The sequence below is a fragment of the Pseudorca crassidens genome, chromosome 19 (assembly GCF_039906515.1).
Source record: "Pseudorca crassidens isolate mPseCra1 chromosome 19, mPseCra1.hap1, whole genome shotgun sequence".
NCBI lineage: Eukaryota > Metazoa > Chordata > Mammalia > Artiodactyla > Delphinidae > Pseudorca > Pseudorca crassidens.
The window spans coordinates 19,573,200-19,590,643 of NC_090314.1; positions in this window are offsets into that span (position 1 = coordinate 19,573,200).

Sequence of the window (17,444 nt, forward strand, 5' to 3'; positions counted from 1 at the left end):
CTATACAGTAGGATCTTATTGTTTATCCATTCTATATATAATAGTTTGCATCTGCTAATCCCAATCTCCCAGTCTATCCCTCCCCCACCCTTGGCAACCACAAGTCTGTTCTCTATATCTGCGAGTCTGTCTCTGTTTCGTAGATAAGTTCATTTGTGTCATATTTTAAATATTTATTTATTTATTTATTTTAGCTGCACCAGGTCTCATTTGCAGCATGTGAACTCTTAGTTGTGGCATGCATACAGGATCTAGTTCCCCAACCAGGGATAGAACCCGGGCCCCCTGTATTGCGAGCGCAGAGTCTTACCCACTGGACCACCAGGAAGTCTTATGTGTCATATTTTAGGTTCCACATATAAGTGATTTCATATGGTATTTGTCTTTTTCTGACTGACTTCATTTAGTATGGTATTCTCTAGGTCCATCAATGTTGCTGTAAATGGCATTATTTCATTTTTTTTATGGCTGAGTAGTATTCCATTGTATATATGTACCACATCATTTTTTTTTTAAAGGTTTATTTTATTCTTTTTTTTTTCTTTTTGGCTACGTTGGGTTTTCGTTGCTGCGTGTGGGCTTTCTCTAGTTGTGCGTGGGCTTCTCACTGCAGTGGCTTCTCTTGTGGAGCACAGGCTCTAGGCGTGCGGGCTTCAGCAGTTGTGGCACGCGGGCTCTAGAACACAGTCTCAGTGGTTGTGGCGCATGGGTTTAGTTGCTCTGCAGCATGTGGGATCTTCCCAGACCAGGGCTCGAACCCGTGTCCCCTGCATTGGCAGGCGGATTCTTAACCACTGTGCTGCCAGGGAAGCCCACCACATCATTTTTTATTTAAGTATTTATTTAGTTAGTTAGTTAGGCTGCTCTGGGTCTTAGCTGCAGGTTGCAGACTCTTAGTTGTGGCACACAGACTTCTTAGTTGCGGCATGTGGACTCTTAGTTGTGGCATGCAACTTAGGGGCTCTAATCCCCCGACCAGAGATCGAACCCGGGCCCCCTGCATTGGGAGCTCAGAGTCTTACCCACTGGACCACCAGGGAAGTCCCTGTACCAAATCTTCTTTATCCATTCATCTGTCAATAGGCATTTAGGTTGTTTCCATGTCTTGGCTGTTGTAAATAGTGCTGCTGTGAACACTGGGGTGCATGTATCTTTTCAAATTATAGTTTTGTTGGGATATATGCCCAGGAGTGGGACTGCTGGATCATTCTATTTTTAGCTTTTTGAGGAACCTCCATACTGTTCTCCATAGTGACTGCACCAACTTACATTCCCACCAACAGGGTAGAAGGGTTCCCTTTTCTCCACACCCTCTCCAGTATTGTAGACTTTTTAAATGATGGCCCTTCTGACTAGTGTGAGGTGGTACCTCATTGCAGTTTTGATTTGCATTTCTCTAATAATTAATTAGTGATGTTGAGCATTTTTTCATGTGCCCGTTGGCCATCTGTATGTTTTCTTTAGATAAATGTCTGTTTAGGTGTTCTGCCCAGTTTTCTTTCCTTTTTTTTTTTTTTTCCAGCACCACGTGGCATGCGGGATCTTAGTTCCCTGACCAGGGATTGAACCTGTACCTTCTGCAGTGAAAGTGTGCAGTCCTAACCGCTGGACTGCCAGGGAATTCCCATTCTGCCCCTGTTTTGTTTTTGTTTTTTTTTTCTGCGGTACGCTGGCCTCTCACTGTTGTGGCCTCTCCCGTTGCGGAGCAACAGGCTCCGGACGCGCAGGCTCAGCGGCCATGGCTCACAGGCGCAGCCGCTCCGTGGCATGTGGGATCATGTGCCCCGGACCGGGGCACGAACCCGTGTCCCCTGCATCGGCAGGGGGACTCTCAACCACTGCGCCACCAGGGAAGCCCCATTCTGCCCATTTTTTTTCGATTGAATTGTTTGTTTTTTTGTTGTTGAGTTGTATGAGCTGTTTGTATATTTTGGAAATTGAGCCCTTGTCAGTCGCATCATTTGCAAATATTTTTCTCCCAGTCCATAGGTTGTCTTTTCATTTTGTTTATGATTTCCTTTGCTGTACAAATGCTTGTACATTTGATCAGGTCTCGTTTGTTTATTTTTGCTTTTATTTCTATTGCCTTAGGAGACTGACCTAAGAAAACATTGGTACAGTTTATGTCAGAGAATGTTTTGCCTATGTTCTCTTCTAGGAGGTTTATGGTGTCATGTCTTTAAGTCTTTAAGCCATTTTGCATTTATTTTTGTGTATGGTGTGAGGGTGTGTTCTAACTTCATTGATTTACATATGGCAGTCCAGCTTTCCCAGCACCACTCGCTGAAGAGACTGTCTTTTTTCCATTGTAAATACAGAAGATCTTAGTGGTGAAAGTTATATTTGTTTTATCCACAAAATTACTAATTTATGTATTTATCATGAAGGAAGTTTCAATTCTGTCCCTCAAAGACCTAATAAAATCATCTAAAATGGACAAGACATATGTTCACAGAGGCTTTCAAAAGAGTAGTACGACATCCCCACTCCAATACTTCTTTGTTGTTTGCTTTTTGTGATTTTGTTGTGTCTTCTCCACAATAAAGAGTGCTCCTAAAACTTGGCAGTTAAATTGACTGACTGCGTATGTGTGTGTGCGTGTGCGTGTGTGTTTAAACATTTCATAAGCGTGTGCTTAGCACATTTCTTCAAGAGGAAACAAATCTTTGTCAATGAGAAACTGAAGGCATGATGCCTCCCTGAGTTAATGAAGTCAACCCAGCCTGTCTTTTGCTGCAATGAGAGAGGGGAAGTGTAATCCTTTCCCATTATATTAGAGCAGAAGTCACAGTGGGGTGCTACTGAGAAAGAGCTAAGGGGACAGGATTCTGGAGTTTTGAAATTCTTTAGCCAGAGCAGTGCTGCATTGATCAGTTTTGTGATTTATCTGCTACCCTCAGGAAGATTTTGTTTACGCACAATTTTTTTTTTTTTTTTTTTTGTGGCTGAAAAATATTTGAACAATAGAACACAGATCAAGTCCCATTTCCTCATTTTACATATGAGGAAACTGAGGCTCATGGAAGTGAAATGACTTACCACTATGTTAGAAGTAGAGCCAAAACTAGTGCCCAGGATGTGTATTGGTCAGAGGTCGTGGTTGTCCATTATAGAAGCCAATTCTGGATAACTCAAGCAAAGGCTCACAGGGGCTGTCAGAGTTCATGGGAATCTGAGAGTCAGACCTGGAGACATCAGCAACTAAGAGCCCTCTGGAGGGCCAAGAAGCTGGGCAGTGTTCACAGAAAGTCCAGAAATTGTTTCATAACCAGAGGAGCCTGTTCAAAATATTGATGCCTCTTCCGCCTCGACTGCAATGGATGGTGCCAACCTTTCTTTCTTAGTGTCATGTCTTTTTTAAAAAACTTATTTTATTTTATTATTATTTTTTTTTTTTGGCTGTGTTGGGTCTTTGTTGCTCCACGCGGGCTTTCTCTACCTGCGGTGTGGGGGCTACTCTTCGTTGAGGTGAGCGGGCTTCTCATTGTGGTGGCTTCTCTTGTTGAGGAGCACAGGCTCTAGACGTGTGGGCTTCATTAGTTGCAGCTCGGGGGCTCAGTAGCTGTGGCTCACGGGCTCTAGAGCACAGGCTCTGTAGTTGTGGCGCACGGGCTTAGTTGCTCCGTGGCATGTGGGATCTTCCCAGACCAGGGCTCGAATCCGTGTCTCCTGCATTGGCAGGCGGATTCTTAACCACTGCGCCACCCGGGAAGCCCAGTATCATGTCATTTGCTCAAGATTCAAAGTCCTCAGGGAAAGTACCTGGTTGACTGAGCTGAAGCCATGCACTCTTGCTGCAGCTGAACTTGAGCCAGGAGAGGCAGATCTGGCCCCTTGAGTTCCCATAGGAGAGCAGCACCGCAATGACCCATGCGCAATCAGGGAGGGATAATGCCCCAGAAGGAAATTTTGGATACGGTTTAGTGGGAATGGATGTGGGCAGCCCATGGGGCAACCACAGGGAGCCTGGTGGCATACAGCGGATTCTGACCACATGGATAGATTGCGCCAAACAGGAAGTGACACAGCAGGGAGGAAAGGATCCTTGTTGATGTTTAACCTGACTCTGACCTTTCCCAGGGTGAGCCTCTTTCCTGCTGTTACATCCTTGGTACAGTTGGGAAAACTCCACCAAATTATCACCGACATGAAACTAGTTATTTAAAAATCCTGTACCCATTGCTGAACAATGGCTCTTTTCGAAAATTATTTCTTAAAATGTAGGTCTACGTCCAAGGTTAGGATAAAGAGCTGGTCGGGTCTTTAGGGAAGTAATGATGGTCTATCAGTCCAGAGAAACAAAACCAATAGGTTGTGTATATACAGGCAGACCTCAGAGATATTGAGAGTTCTGTTCTAGACCACCAAAATAAAGCGAATATTGCAATAAAGTGAGTCACATGAATTTTTTGGTTTCCCAGTGCATATAAAAGTTATGTTTACACTGTACTGTAGTCTATTAAGTGTGCTATAGCATTATGTCTTAAAAAAAGCAATGTAGAGACCTTAACTTAAAAATACTTTATTAGGGGCTTCCCTGGTGACGCAGTGGTCAAGAATCCACCTGCCGATGCAGGGGACACGGGTTCGAGCCCTGGCCAGGGAAGATCCCACATGCCGCAGAGCAACTAAGCCTGTGCGCCACAACTACTGAGCCCATGCACTGCAACTGCTGAAGCTCATGCACCTAGAGCCCGTGCTCTGCAACAAGAGAAGCCAACGCAATGAGAAGCCGGCGCATCACATGGAGAGTAGCCGCCGTGTGCTGCAACTAGAGAAAGCCCGCGCACAGCAACGAAGACCCAACGCAGCCAAAAACTTTTTTAAATAATTAATTGATTTTTAAAAATATTATTAAAAAAATACTTTATTGGGACTTCACTGGTGGTCCAGTGGTTAAGACTCCATGCTCCCAGCGTGGGGGACCCTGATTTGATCCCTGGTCAGGCAACTAGAGCCCGCATGCATGCTGCAACTAAAGATCCCATGTGCCACAACTAAGACCTGGCACAGCCAAATAAACAAATAAATATTAAAAAAAAAATAAAAATACTTTATTGCTAAAACATGCGAACCATCCTCTGAGCCTTCAGTAAGTCGTAGTCCTTTGTTTTGTTCTGCTTTTTTATTGAAATATTGTTGATTTACAATGTTTCAAGTGTATAGCAAAGTGATTCATTTTTATGTATACATAAACATATGTACATGTATATATGTATATATTCCAGCGAATGGTAATCTTTTTGCTGGTGGAGGGTCTTACCTTGATATTGGTGGCTGTAGCAATTTCTTAAAATAAGACAACAATGAAGTTTGCTGTATGGATTGACTCTTCCTTTCATGAATGATTTCTCTGTAACATGAAATGCAATTTGATAGCATTTTACCCACCATAGAACTTCTTTCAGATTTGGAGTCAGTCCTCTCAAACCCTGCTGCTGCTTACAAATTTTATGTAGTATTCTAAATCCTTTGTTGTCATTTCAACAATCTTCACAGCATCTTCACCAGGAGTAGATTCCATCTCAGGAAATCAGTTTCCTTACACTCAGCTGCAGAGCAGCATACTCATTCTTCTTTGTGGAATGTGTTGCTACAAACGTTCAATTTGTAAAAAGTGGCAATATCTGCGAGGCGCCATAAAGTGCAGTACAATGAAACAAGGTATGCTGTATATGGAGAGAGGGATGTATTTTCAGGAATTGGCTCACTTGATTGTGGAGGCTGGTGAGTTCAAAATCTGCAGGGTAGGTGGGAGGCTGGAGACCCAGGGAAGCATTGCAGCTTGAGCCCAGTGTGGTCTGCTGGCAGAATTTCCTCTTCTTCTGGAGAAGTTGGTCTTTGTTCTTTCTTTTTTTTTTTTTAATTAATTAATTTTATTTTTATTTATTTTTGGATGTGTTGGGTCATCGTTACTGCACGCGGGCTTTCTCTACTAGTGGTGATCAGGGGCTACTCTTCGTTGTGGAGCACAGACTTCTCATTGTGGTGGCTTCTCTTGTGGCGGAGCACAGTCTCTAGGCACGCGGGCTTCAGTAGTTATGGCACATGGGCTCGGTAGTTGTGGCTCGTGGGCTCTAGAGCGCAGGCTCAGTAGTTGTGGCACACAGGCTTTGTTGCTCTGCGGCACGTGGGATCTTCCCGTACCAGGGCTGGAACCTGTGTCCCCTGCATTGGCAGGCGGATTCTTAACCAGTGTGCCAGGAGGGAAGCCCGAGTTCGTCTTTTTTCTGTCAAGGGCTTCAACTGGTTGGATGAGGCCCACCCACATCATGGTCATCTGCTTTATTCAAAGTCTACTACTTTAAATGTTAATCTCTTCCTAAAAATACCTTCACAGAAACATCTAGAATGTTTGACCAATATCTGGGTACCGTGACCTAACCAAGTTGACACATGAAATTGACCATCACACGTCTCAGAGAAACAGCTGGGGAGGTTTAAAGGACTTTACAGCCAGCTGTAGCCACAGTTGACCTTGGGCAGCCACTTTTCTCTTTGGGTTTCAGTGTCCTTATTTGTAAGGTGAGGGGCTTGAGTTGGGTGGTCTCTAACGGCTTGGGGGTAAAATAGGAAGGTGAGTATAAACACTGAATTTATCCCCTCCCAGATTCTCATGGGGAATTTCCAACAGAGTTTTAAATGGTGAGAACTTGCTTCAGATGTGGAAACCAGGTAGAGTCCTATTTATGGGTTTCCTACCCAGCCCCCATTCCCTCCTTCCCAGCAGCACCCCAGCTTTTATTCAGGTTCCCATCTTCCCTCACATAACTGTGTGCTTCCAGAAGAACTGACCTCATGCCCAGCACCAAGAGTTGGCCTGCTTGCCCTGAGAGGACTTTTATCCCCCTGCCATTTATTGGTTCAAGAACCCCGTCAATTAACACACACCGATTCTCTGGACATGGGAACAAGTTCACAAAGGGGTTGGTAACCAGATGCAGCCAATAAGGTGTAAAGAGAAGTTTGCTGTAAGCTTCTGAAAAAGTTACATCCTCCTGCTTGAGAGATACCTACTAGAAGAGGCCATTTGGCTTCCTCTGCATGTGGTCAGGTGAGGCTCCGAATTGTGGCAGCCATCCTGCTACTAGTGCAAGACGAATCCAACTCAGGAGAATCCCAAGAACCAAAGCTAAAGCCCTGGTTGTATCATATCCACCCACCCCTAGTGATGAACTTTTCCAGTTATGGGACCCAATAAATCCTCTTTTTTTTTTAGGCCAGTTTGAGTGGGGTTTGGGTTACTCGTAACAAACAGAACCCTTACAGACACAACACTATAAAGGATGCCATTGAAATGCTTCTGGACTTGGTGCTAGGCTAATTCTGACAGTGGAGGGTGAGAACAGGCAGACACAGCAGGACGGAAGCCTGCACAGCAGGGCTTTCTCTCCAAGCAGACAGCTGCACCAGGCAGTACCTGCATCCAGTAGGGCTTTCCCCCAAAACAAACAAACGGGGAGACATCACCGTATCTATGAAAAGATGCTGCAAATCCGAAGAAGAGGACCACCCTGGAGAATAAGGAGGAATTCTCCAATTTGAAGTAAGTTTACGCAACATTTTAGAAAATGTATGAAGTGGATGTTATTGTTTAATCTGCTCAGCATCCCTCCCCCACCTCTTTTGACAATTGGCTTCATCCAATGGACACAGGTCTGGGAATGAGACCCAGGGTAGACCGATAAGCCTATCCCCGAAATATTTCGTGAAGCCAGAAGAGAGGAATTCTATCGCTTCTTGGGTTACAGAGCTGAAAGGGTATGAATTTGGTGTTACTAATGTTCTTGTTTCTAACCAGAGGGCAAAAATCCAACTGCAGTAGGAGAAAATGAAGCCAGTAAGGCTAAGCAAGGGGAGAGAGAGAGAGAGAGAGAGAGAGCCGGCACTGTGAAGACCCTGGTTTCAATCCCTCTCTGAGGTCCCTGGAGACATCCTCGTTTCTGAGACTCTGCCTTCATTATGTCAGCTTCCCCAGTGTCTTTCCAATAAAGTCCCCGTTTCCCTCAAGCCACTTCCAGCTGGGTTTCTGTTTCTTGCATGTGAAAAGGCCCTGGCTCACAGAGCTTCTGCTTCATGTCCTTATCCAGCCAAATTGAAGGAAACATTGGCCAATACAGAGCAAGAAGTCGTAAGGAGGGATCCCTCTGAGATCCGGAAACATTTTCACGGAGAAGGAAACAACAAATGCCAAATGAAAAACTTCTTGGAGGCAGAGCTGCCAAAAATTAATTTAGTGAAGAAGATAAACTTAAGAAATTCACCTAGAACTCAGGATACATATGAAAATTACAAAACCAAAAGTGATGCGGAGGGCTTATTCAGGAGATCCAAGGTAGACATACAGGCTAACAGTTCTTTATTCAAAACCCCTGGAGTCAGATGCGCTTCTGGAGTCGGCATTTGGGGGGTTTTAGAGAGGTGACGTAGTGTATCCACGGATAATACATCCATCCCTCATGCGGTCTAGGTCAGCACTCTGCAATCAAAAATATTACATTTCTGCAGTGAAACACTGAGGGAAATAAATAAAGACAATAAATAGTCTCATATCATGCCTGGTCAGGGTTTACTGCCAAATAAGTGTTGCCACCTCCTGAGAAAAGTTTTGGTTTTCAGAGAATTTGAAGATTTTGGAATTCTGGCTAAAGGCAACTGTAACAGGAACCTCAAAAAACGAGCACAGAACTGATAAAATAGGAGAAACATTCAAAGAATCAAGGGGCGGGGGGGGGAGCATTCAAGAGCTGAAAATAGTGACACTGAAGTTCAAAAGGTCAAAGAGTGTGAGGTACAATTGATTTAAACAAGACCTAAATGCACTCTGGTCATGTTTTTAATTTGAAAGATGAAGAAAAAATCTATGAGAATATAGAAAATTCTAATAAATAATTTATTGCATTGATTTAATGACTCTATACCAAACTTTTTACCCTATACACACTAAATATCATTTGCTTCAAACACATATATTGCATTTATATAAATTGATCATCTACTGGGCTACAAGGAAAAGCTCAGTTGTTTCTGAAAAATAACTTGACCAACGTCGCCCAGCTGTTAGGTGATGGAGGTGGGTATTCAATCCAGAGCTCCACCTCTTTACTTCTTCTAATATCTTAATATTCTCCATGGAAAACAAGGGGGTAGTAATTCACTTCCAGGCACTTGATCACAGAGATAAGTATTAAACTTGAGCATAAAGTCTACAACTGGCTAAATGTTCAGAACCATGTAACTATTCAATAAGTGTTAGTTGGTTAAATAAATGAGTGAATGAGCTAATAAAAACATGAAATAAAAAAAAGCTCACCAAGGAATTTTGTATTTTACACGGGAGGTGCTCAAAGACACCACTCTTTTTTAGAACACATCTGAGACACGGTTGAGGAGGGCAGCTGTTTCTTTATAAAGCAAGCGATGTAGCCACGCTGCTATTAGGCACCATTAGAGGAAGCATTAAGACAAGGATGTACATGAGACCAAATTGCAGTAAAACTTCCCTAGGGTGACAGGGATCAACGGGAGATGGGGCCTCGAGAGCCTTAATGGGCTTCACTTACTCCCCCTCAAAACTTTTTAAGCTTCCCCCATGGAGACCAACCCCAGAATAATGCACATTTAATTCAGCTGCTAATGCAGGAAAATCAATAGCTCCGCACCACAGATAGTTTATTACACATAATCTCAAGTTTAACACATAAATAAATAATATACATAAACCATGGCATTTAAAGAGTACAATTTGGGGCTCCTTTTTTCCCCACAAATCAAAATACTTCTTATATCTTACTAAATATTTCACGTTAAAAATGATAAAGATTTTTTTAAAAATCTAGGCTGGAATCACTTGGAAAATTTTTCCTTTAAAATAATCATTATGGGGCTTCCCTGGTGGCGCAGTGGTTAAGAATCCACCTGCCAATGCAGGGGACACGGGTTCGAGCCCTGGTCCGGGAAGATCCCACATGCTGTAGAGCAACTAAGCCTGTGTGCCTCAACTACTGAGCCTGAGCTCTAGAGCCTGCGAGCCACAACTGCTGAGCCCACGTGCCACAACTACTGAAGCCCGCGCACCTAGAGCCTGTGCTCCACAACAAGAGAAGCCACCGCAATGAGAAGCCTGTGCACCACAACAAAGAGAAGCCTCCACTCACTGCAACTAGAGAAAGCCTGCACGCAGCAACGAAGATCTAACGCAGCCAAAAATAAAATAAATAAATTTAAAAAAATAAAATAATCATTATGATGGCTTTTATTTTAATAATACTTTACAAGTTGTTTTCATATACCTCACCATATTTTGAGCTTCCTCCTCACATCCTTGTGAGTTAGATGGGACAAGTAAACCTATTTAGCAGATGAAGAAACTTGAGAGGTGAGGAGAAAAGTCCAGCTTATAAGAACTGGGAATCTAACATCTAGCCAAAGGTATTTTTAGTCCTAACAGGGACTTGGTTCTGTTTGGAGCTGGTGGGGCTGGAAGCAGTTTTACCCTGAATTGTGTCTACCGCTGGAATTCACACATGTCTGGACTTGGTAAATTAGGCTCACCAGAGTCTTAGTTTTCTGGAAGCTTGTTTTGTAGGCTTTTGGAGACCTCAGGTAGAGAGAGTTGAGTTAATCATACCCCTTAATTCATGGCACATCACCATCATCTTCTTCTTCAAGGAATTGCTCTTATTTTGTTCAATTATAGTTTTCCTTTTATGCCCAATCCCCACTCCTTTTATATAAAGTTCAAAACAGGCAAAGCTATTCTCTAGTTACCAGGGTTGGGGGGACCACTGGTGTTCCTGAGGTGGTGGTAATGCTTTAGTTTTTTATCTGTGTCATGGTTATATAGAGTTACTCACTTTGCAAAAATTCATTGTGTTATATACTTGTGATTGGTGTGGGGTTCTAGATATATGTTACAGTTCAATAAAATTTTACTTTAAAAAAATCCTGCTGGCATTTTTAGTGGAATTACATAAATGTACAGATTAATTTGGGAGAGAAGTGACAACTTAGAATTGCTAAGTCATCTTATCCATGACCATGTTGCTAAAATTTTATTGAGGGATATTTGTCATGAGGAATTAAAGTCTGTAGTTTTTTTGTTTTTGTTGTTGCTGTTTTTCTTGCAGTGTCTGAATTTAGCATCAGGAAAATGCTGGCCTCATGGAATGGGTTGGGGAGTGTTCACTCCTTTTCATTTTTCTGGAAGAGTTTATCAAGAATTGGTATTATATCTTCCTTAAACATGTGAGAATTCACCAGTGAAGCTACCTGGGCCTGAAGTTTTCTCTGTGGGATGATTTTTAACTTCAGATTCTATTTCTTTAACAGATATAGGGCTATTCAGGTTATCTATTTCTTCTTGAGTGAGCTTTGGTGGTTTGTGTCTTTCAAGAAATTTGTCCAGGGAGTTCCCTGGTAGCCTAGTTATTAGGATCCCTGGTTTTCACCACCGTGGCCTGGATTCAGTCCCTGGTAGGAGAACTGAGATCCCTGGAAGCTGTGCAGTGTGGCCAAAAAAGAAAAAAGAAAAAGAAATTTGTCCATTTCATCTAAGTTGTCAAATTCATTGGCATAAAGTTGAATTACCTTATTATCTCCTTAATATCTATAGAATATGTAGGGATGTGAGCTCTCTCATCCCTGTTTTCTCACTTCTGTCTTCTCTTTTTTTGCTGATTAGTGTGGCTAAAGGTTTTTCAATTTTATTGATCTTTTCAGAGAACCAGCTTTTGGTTTCATTGATTTTTTTCTATTGTGTTTCTTTTTTCTAGTTTACTGATTTTCACGCTAGTCTTTATTATTTCCTTTTTTTCTGATTACTTTGGGTTTAATTTGCTCTTCTTTTTCTATACCCTTAATGTGAACCCAAGAAAATTGATATGAGACCAATAGATCAATGGAATAGAATGGAGTCCAGAAACAGAGCTGCACATACACGAACAACTGATTTTTAATAAAAGTGAAAAGACAACTCAGTGGGAAAAAGATAGTCTTTTCAAGAAATGGTTCTAGGACAATTTAGATATCCATATGCAAAAAAAAGAATTTTGATTCCTATCTCACAACATATACAAAAATTAACTCAAACGTATCACTGACCTAATGTAAAACCTAAAACACTAACATTTCTAGAAGAAACCATAGGAGAAAAGATTTGTGATCTTGCAGTAGGCAAAAATTTCCTAGCTTCTGTCTGAAAAAGTTGTACATTCTATTTTTATTCTTCTGGGGTTTACTTCTCACACATTAATATGTATACTCACCTCCATTTAACTTCTTAATCTTATTAATAACTACTTGTTTTCTCCCAAAGAGACACGGACCAGGTACTTTTCACTAGCTCTGATCTTTTTTATTTCTGCTCTTGGTATTGTCTGGAGATTGGGTTATGGCTTATTATATTCTTTTTCTTTTTTTTTTTTAAATTTATTTATTTATTTATTTGGCTGTGTTGGGTCTTCATTTCTGTGTGAGGGCTTCCTCTAGTTGCGGCGAGCGGGGGCCACTCTTCATCGTGATACGTGGGTCTCTCACTGTCGCGGCCTCTCTTGTTGCAGAGCACAGGCTCCGGACGCGCAGGCTCAGCGGCCATGGTTCACGGGCCCAGTTGCTCCGCGGCATGTGGGATCTTCCGAGACCAGGGCTCGAACCCGTGTCCCCTGCATTGGCAGGCAGACTCTCAACCATTGCGCCACGAGGGAAGCCCCTTTTTTTTTTTGTCATCATTTATTCAGCTAGCAAAGAACTTGACTAATTTATTTCCATGCCATATATTTCAAAACATTCTCTGGTTTTATTTTTCTCCTTGCTGGAGAACTCCCTCCAACAAAGTCTTCAGATGAGGTCTTTGTGTGAGAAATCTTCTGAGGGTCTCCTAGAGCACCTGACACTACCTTCAATTCATTCCTTCACTCAAAAGATAGCTTAGCTTGATATAAAATTCTAGGGTCGGGCTTCCCTGGTGGCGCAGTGGTTGAGGCTCCGCCTGCCGATGCAGGGGACACGGGTTCGTGCCCCGGTCTGGGAAGATCCCACATGCCGCGGAGCGGCTGCGCCCGTGAGCCATGGCCGCTGAGCCTGCGCGTCCGGAGCCTGTGCTCTGCAACGGGAGAGGCCACAACAGTGAGAGGCCCGCGTACCGCAAAAAAAAAAAAAAAATTCTAGGGTCAAAATTCCTTTCTTTCAACATTTCAGAAGCATCTCTCTAGTGTCCTCTTGAGTCCTATTGAGGATTCTGACGTCAGCCTACTTCCTGTCCCCTTAGAGATTATCTGCTTTTCTCTCTGGATAGCTCCATGAAAACGAGACCTCTGCTTTACTCACGGCTTCATGTTTAATGCCCAGATCAGTCCCCAGCCCAGTCCTTCAGTCAGCATTTGCTGGATGAGTGAATGTTATACCATTCTGCCTCCAGGATTAGTGTTATAGGCAGTTGTGTGCTTACACTGGTGAGCACGGTAGGCAGGTGTGGTGTGATTTGACAAGAAAGCCACATAGAAGCCTCAACTATTCTTCCAATGTTTATAATGACCAGTTGAAATTATGGCCCCCTGGTTCAAAGTCAATGTCACATTCAAGAAGCAGAGGACAAGAATTAATTTAAAAGAAATTTTCTCCCCCTCTCTCCCTCCACCACAGGGATTTATTATTCCAGCAACTCCTTCCCCTATGTTCTTTTTCTGTTTATTCTCCGTATCTGCTTCAAGAAAGTTGTCTCTGACCAAAGTGTACAGTGAGTAGAAGCTGGGGACATGGACAAAGGAGGCAAGAAGTTAGTCTGGCAGCTAGAGGATCGGAGAGAGGTCTTCTGTAAAAACCCTCTTGTTCACAATTTATATTCCTGAAACTCTACCCTGGCATTAGGTGTCTGCTGAGTATTTCCTTCTAGCTGGAACACTTCCCTCTCAGTCTATTCAACATCTACTTGCCTACAGCTCAGATGTTACCTCTGTGGGGCCTGAGATAACAATTAGGTACTCATCTACACATTATATTTGAGTCCCTACTGCTTGGTAATAAAAATATGTTTCATTTCACCCAGGTGATAACATGTAGTGTTTGGAAGGGACTTCAGGGAAGGTATGATCTGACCCCCAGCCAGTGCTGGCGGTTTCTCAGCCCTGCATAGTAGATTCAAACCCTAGACCAATGAGATCAGAATACTTGCAGGTTGGGCTCAGGCATCAGGAATTGGTAAAAGCTTCCCAGCTGAGTGTATGTGCAGCCAGGATTGAGCATCACTGCTCCAGCATCCTGACTAGTGGATATCCCAGAGGCACCATCGTGCACTGGAATACAGCACAAAATATAAGGACTTCGGGTTTTTAGTTTCAAACCAAAGTTCAGAGATTTTCTAGGTATATGATCATGGACAAATTAATATTTCTGTGCTTCAGTTTCCATATCTATAAAGTGGGAATTTGAAAATACACCATCAGATCTAACTGCAGAATATACATGGACATCCACACTTCCATTAAGTAAATTTGAGAATACATAGGAAATTGCTTATACAATTTCTTATCTATCTATCTATCTATCCATCTATCTATCTATCATCTTTACAATCTGTACATATATTCTTTCTGTGATCAAGATTAAAGTAATTTGTGGGATTTCCCTGGTGGTCCAGTGGTAAAGAATCCACCTTACAATGCACGGGATGCAGGGTTCTATCCCTGGTGGGGGAACTAAGATCTCACATGCTGCGGGGCAGCTAAGCGTGCGTGCCACAACTACTGAGCTCGCATGCCTCAATGAGAGAGCCCACGTGCCACAAACTACAGAGCCCAGGCGCTCTTGAGCCTGCGGGCCACAACTAAAGAGAGAAAACCCGCACTCCACAACTAAAGAGAAGCCCATGCCACAACGAAAAGCCCGCACCCTGCAACGAAAGATCCCGCGTGCCGCAACAAAGACACAATGCAACCAAAACAATAATAATGATAATAAATAAATAAATAAATAAAATGTATTCTTGAAAAAAAAAGATTAAAGTAATTTGAAAGCCAAAATTTTTTAAATAAATAAAATAAAATGGAGATAATAAAACACGCCATCCTCTTAAGGTGGTTGTGAGGGTTACAGGAGAGAAGCAGTATAAAACACTTAGCATAATGCTGGTACATTGCTAGTGGTAACCAACCTTCAAGACCATCCCAAAGATTCTCGCCACGTAGTATTCATCCCTATGTGTAGTCTCTTCCCACGTGACAATTACAGAAATAACAGAGAGGGATGTCTGAGGCTAGGTTGGAAAAGACATTGCCCCTTCCTCCTTGCTCTCTTTCTCAAATCATTTGCTGTGGTGGAAGCCAGTTACTATATTATGAGGTTGAAACTCAGGTACTACATGGAGAGTTCCCCTCAGTGGGGGAACTGAGGCCTCCTGCCAGCAGCCAGGTCAGGGAACCATCTTGAAGCACATCCGCCAGCCCCAATTAAGCCTTCAGATGACTGCAGCCCCCGCCGGGATCTTTGCAACCTCGGGAGAGATCCCACGCCAGAACCACTCCTCTAAGCCACTCCTAAATTCCTGACTTACATAACATGCATGAATTAAAAAACGTTTATCCTTTTAGGCCGCTATGTTTTGGAGTAACTTGTTATGCAGCAATAGATGAGCAAAACACCCAACAAATCTATCATCATTATTATTATAAAGCACTTCCTAATTTTGAGCTGAAATCCATCTTCTCATAATCTCCACCCTCTCTTCGAGTTCCGTTTTTTTTTTTTTCAAGCCACATAGAAAGAATATCATCTTTCTTCCTCATGGTCAAAATGTTCAGTGACTATCTTCATGCCCACAGTTTAATTAATCAGACCTTAGCTGAAGAACAGTCATTGTGCCAGGTACTAGGGTTGCAAAGAAGAGTAGGACAGGGACTCTGCTCAGCCAACATCCCTCCTTGTGAATGAAGGGACTTGGCTCCCAGGTGCAGGAAGAGGAAGTCCCGATGGAGGCATGGCTGGTTCTACTTAGAGAAGTGAGGGAAGGCTTCTCAGAAGAAGTGGCAGGAGCTGAGGCCTAAGGGATGAATAGGAGTTCTCCAGGCAGATGAAGGCGAAGGCTTTCCAAGCAGAAGTTACAGGCAGCAGACCCCACACCTTCACCCCTCCACCTAAGCCCTTTCTCCTCCAGGGCACTCATCTCCTCCTCTTGTCCAACTTTTGGCACAGTTTTGAGTCCCTCCACTGCCCCATCCCCACCCCCAATCTGAGTAATTCCACTCAGGACACACCCTTTCCTCTCACATGACGGGGCATCCAGACAGAGCCAAGCCTCTTCCAGGGTGGTCTGACCAGTGTGGGGTAAATTCAGCCATTCCCTTTCTTTTTCTGGAAGTTCCACTGGGTCCAGAGCTGCCTGAGGTTTTCCTGGCACCCACATCCTCCTGCTGACTCATGATGGGCCTACAGGCGTCTGGACTGCTAAGTCCCTTTTCACACGTGCGCCTGTTAAACCACATCTCACTCAGCTTTGTACTTCTGCTGTCGTTTTGTTTTTACAATTTTTCCTGGGTATTTTGAAGTTTGATAATTTGATCTATGCAAACTGCTAATCTCAGCTCCTGGTTGTCAGGGGCCACACAGAAGCAAACTGGACCACAAAAACTCACTTTAGAACACGCCCTGGAAACAGAAGCCTTCTGTCATTCTAAGGCCATTGTGGTTAGGGGTGATTCAGACTGACTGCAACTCCAACCAGCCTCAAAGATCTCACCGGATAAGAGGCTGTCTTGGATTTGGAGATGCCTTCGATGAGGGAAAGGCCATGGTGGGGTGGGGTATGGGCTGTGATGCTTTACAGATGGAAGGGAATTGGAAGGGGATGTTTGTCTGGTTCCCCATGGTTCCCACCTTCCCCAGTCAGGGAGAATCGGGCCATTGTCTAGGTGGAACGCTTGGCTTGTTTATCTTCTTAGGCCCAGTTTGGTACGAGGTTTTCACTCAGTTTTTCTTCTACCCAAAAAACAACCACAGGAAGGGGCTGACCTGCCTTTGGCAAGTGTCCAATCCATGTTCTCCTTCTCCATTTCTCTGCCTCTTTCCTCTATCACCGGTTTCTAAGAGAAAATAAGAAGAGCAAGCTTCCCCTTTTGTCCCATCAAGGCAACATCTAATCATTCATTCATTCAACTAGTGTTTATTGAGTACCTACTATGTGCCAGGCATTGTTCTGGGTGCTGGCAGTCCTAACGTGAAAGACACAGCCCCTGGCATCAAAAGGTCACAGTTCTGGGAGGAATCTCAGTAGTGTTAGAGGCAAACCAGAGGAGGTGAGAGCACATGGTAGAAGCATTTGACCCAGCTTGGGAGGAATTAGAAAAGTCTTCCAGGAGAGGAGACACATAAGCTGATCTTTTTTTTTTTTTTAACTTTTTATTTTATATTGGAGTATAGCCAATTAACAATGTTGTGATAGTTTCAGGTACACA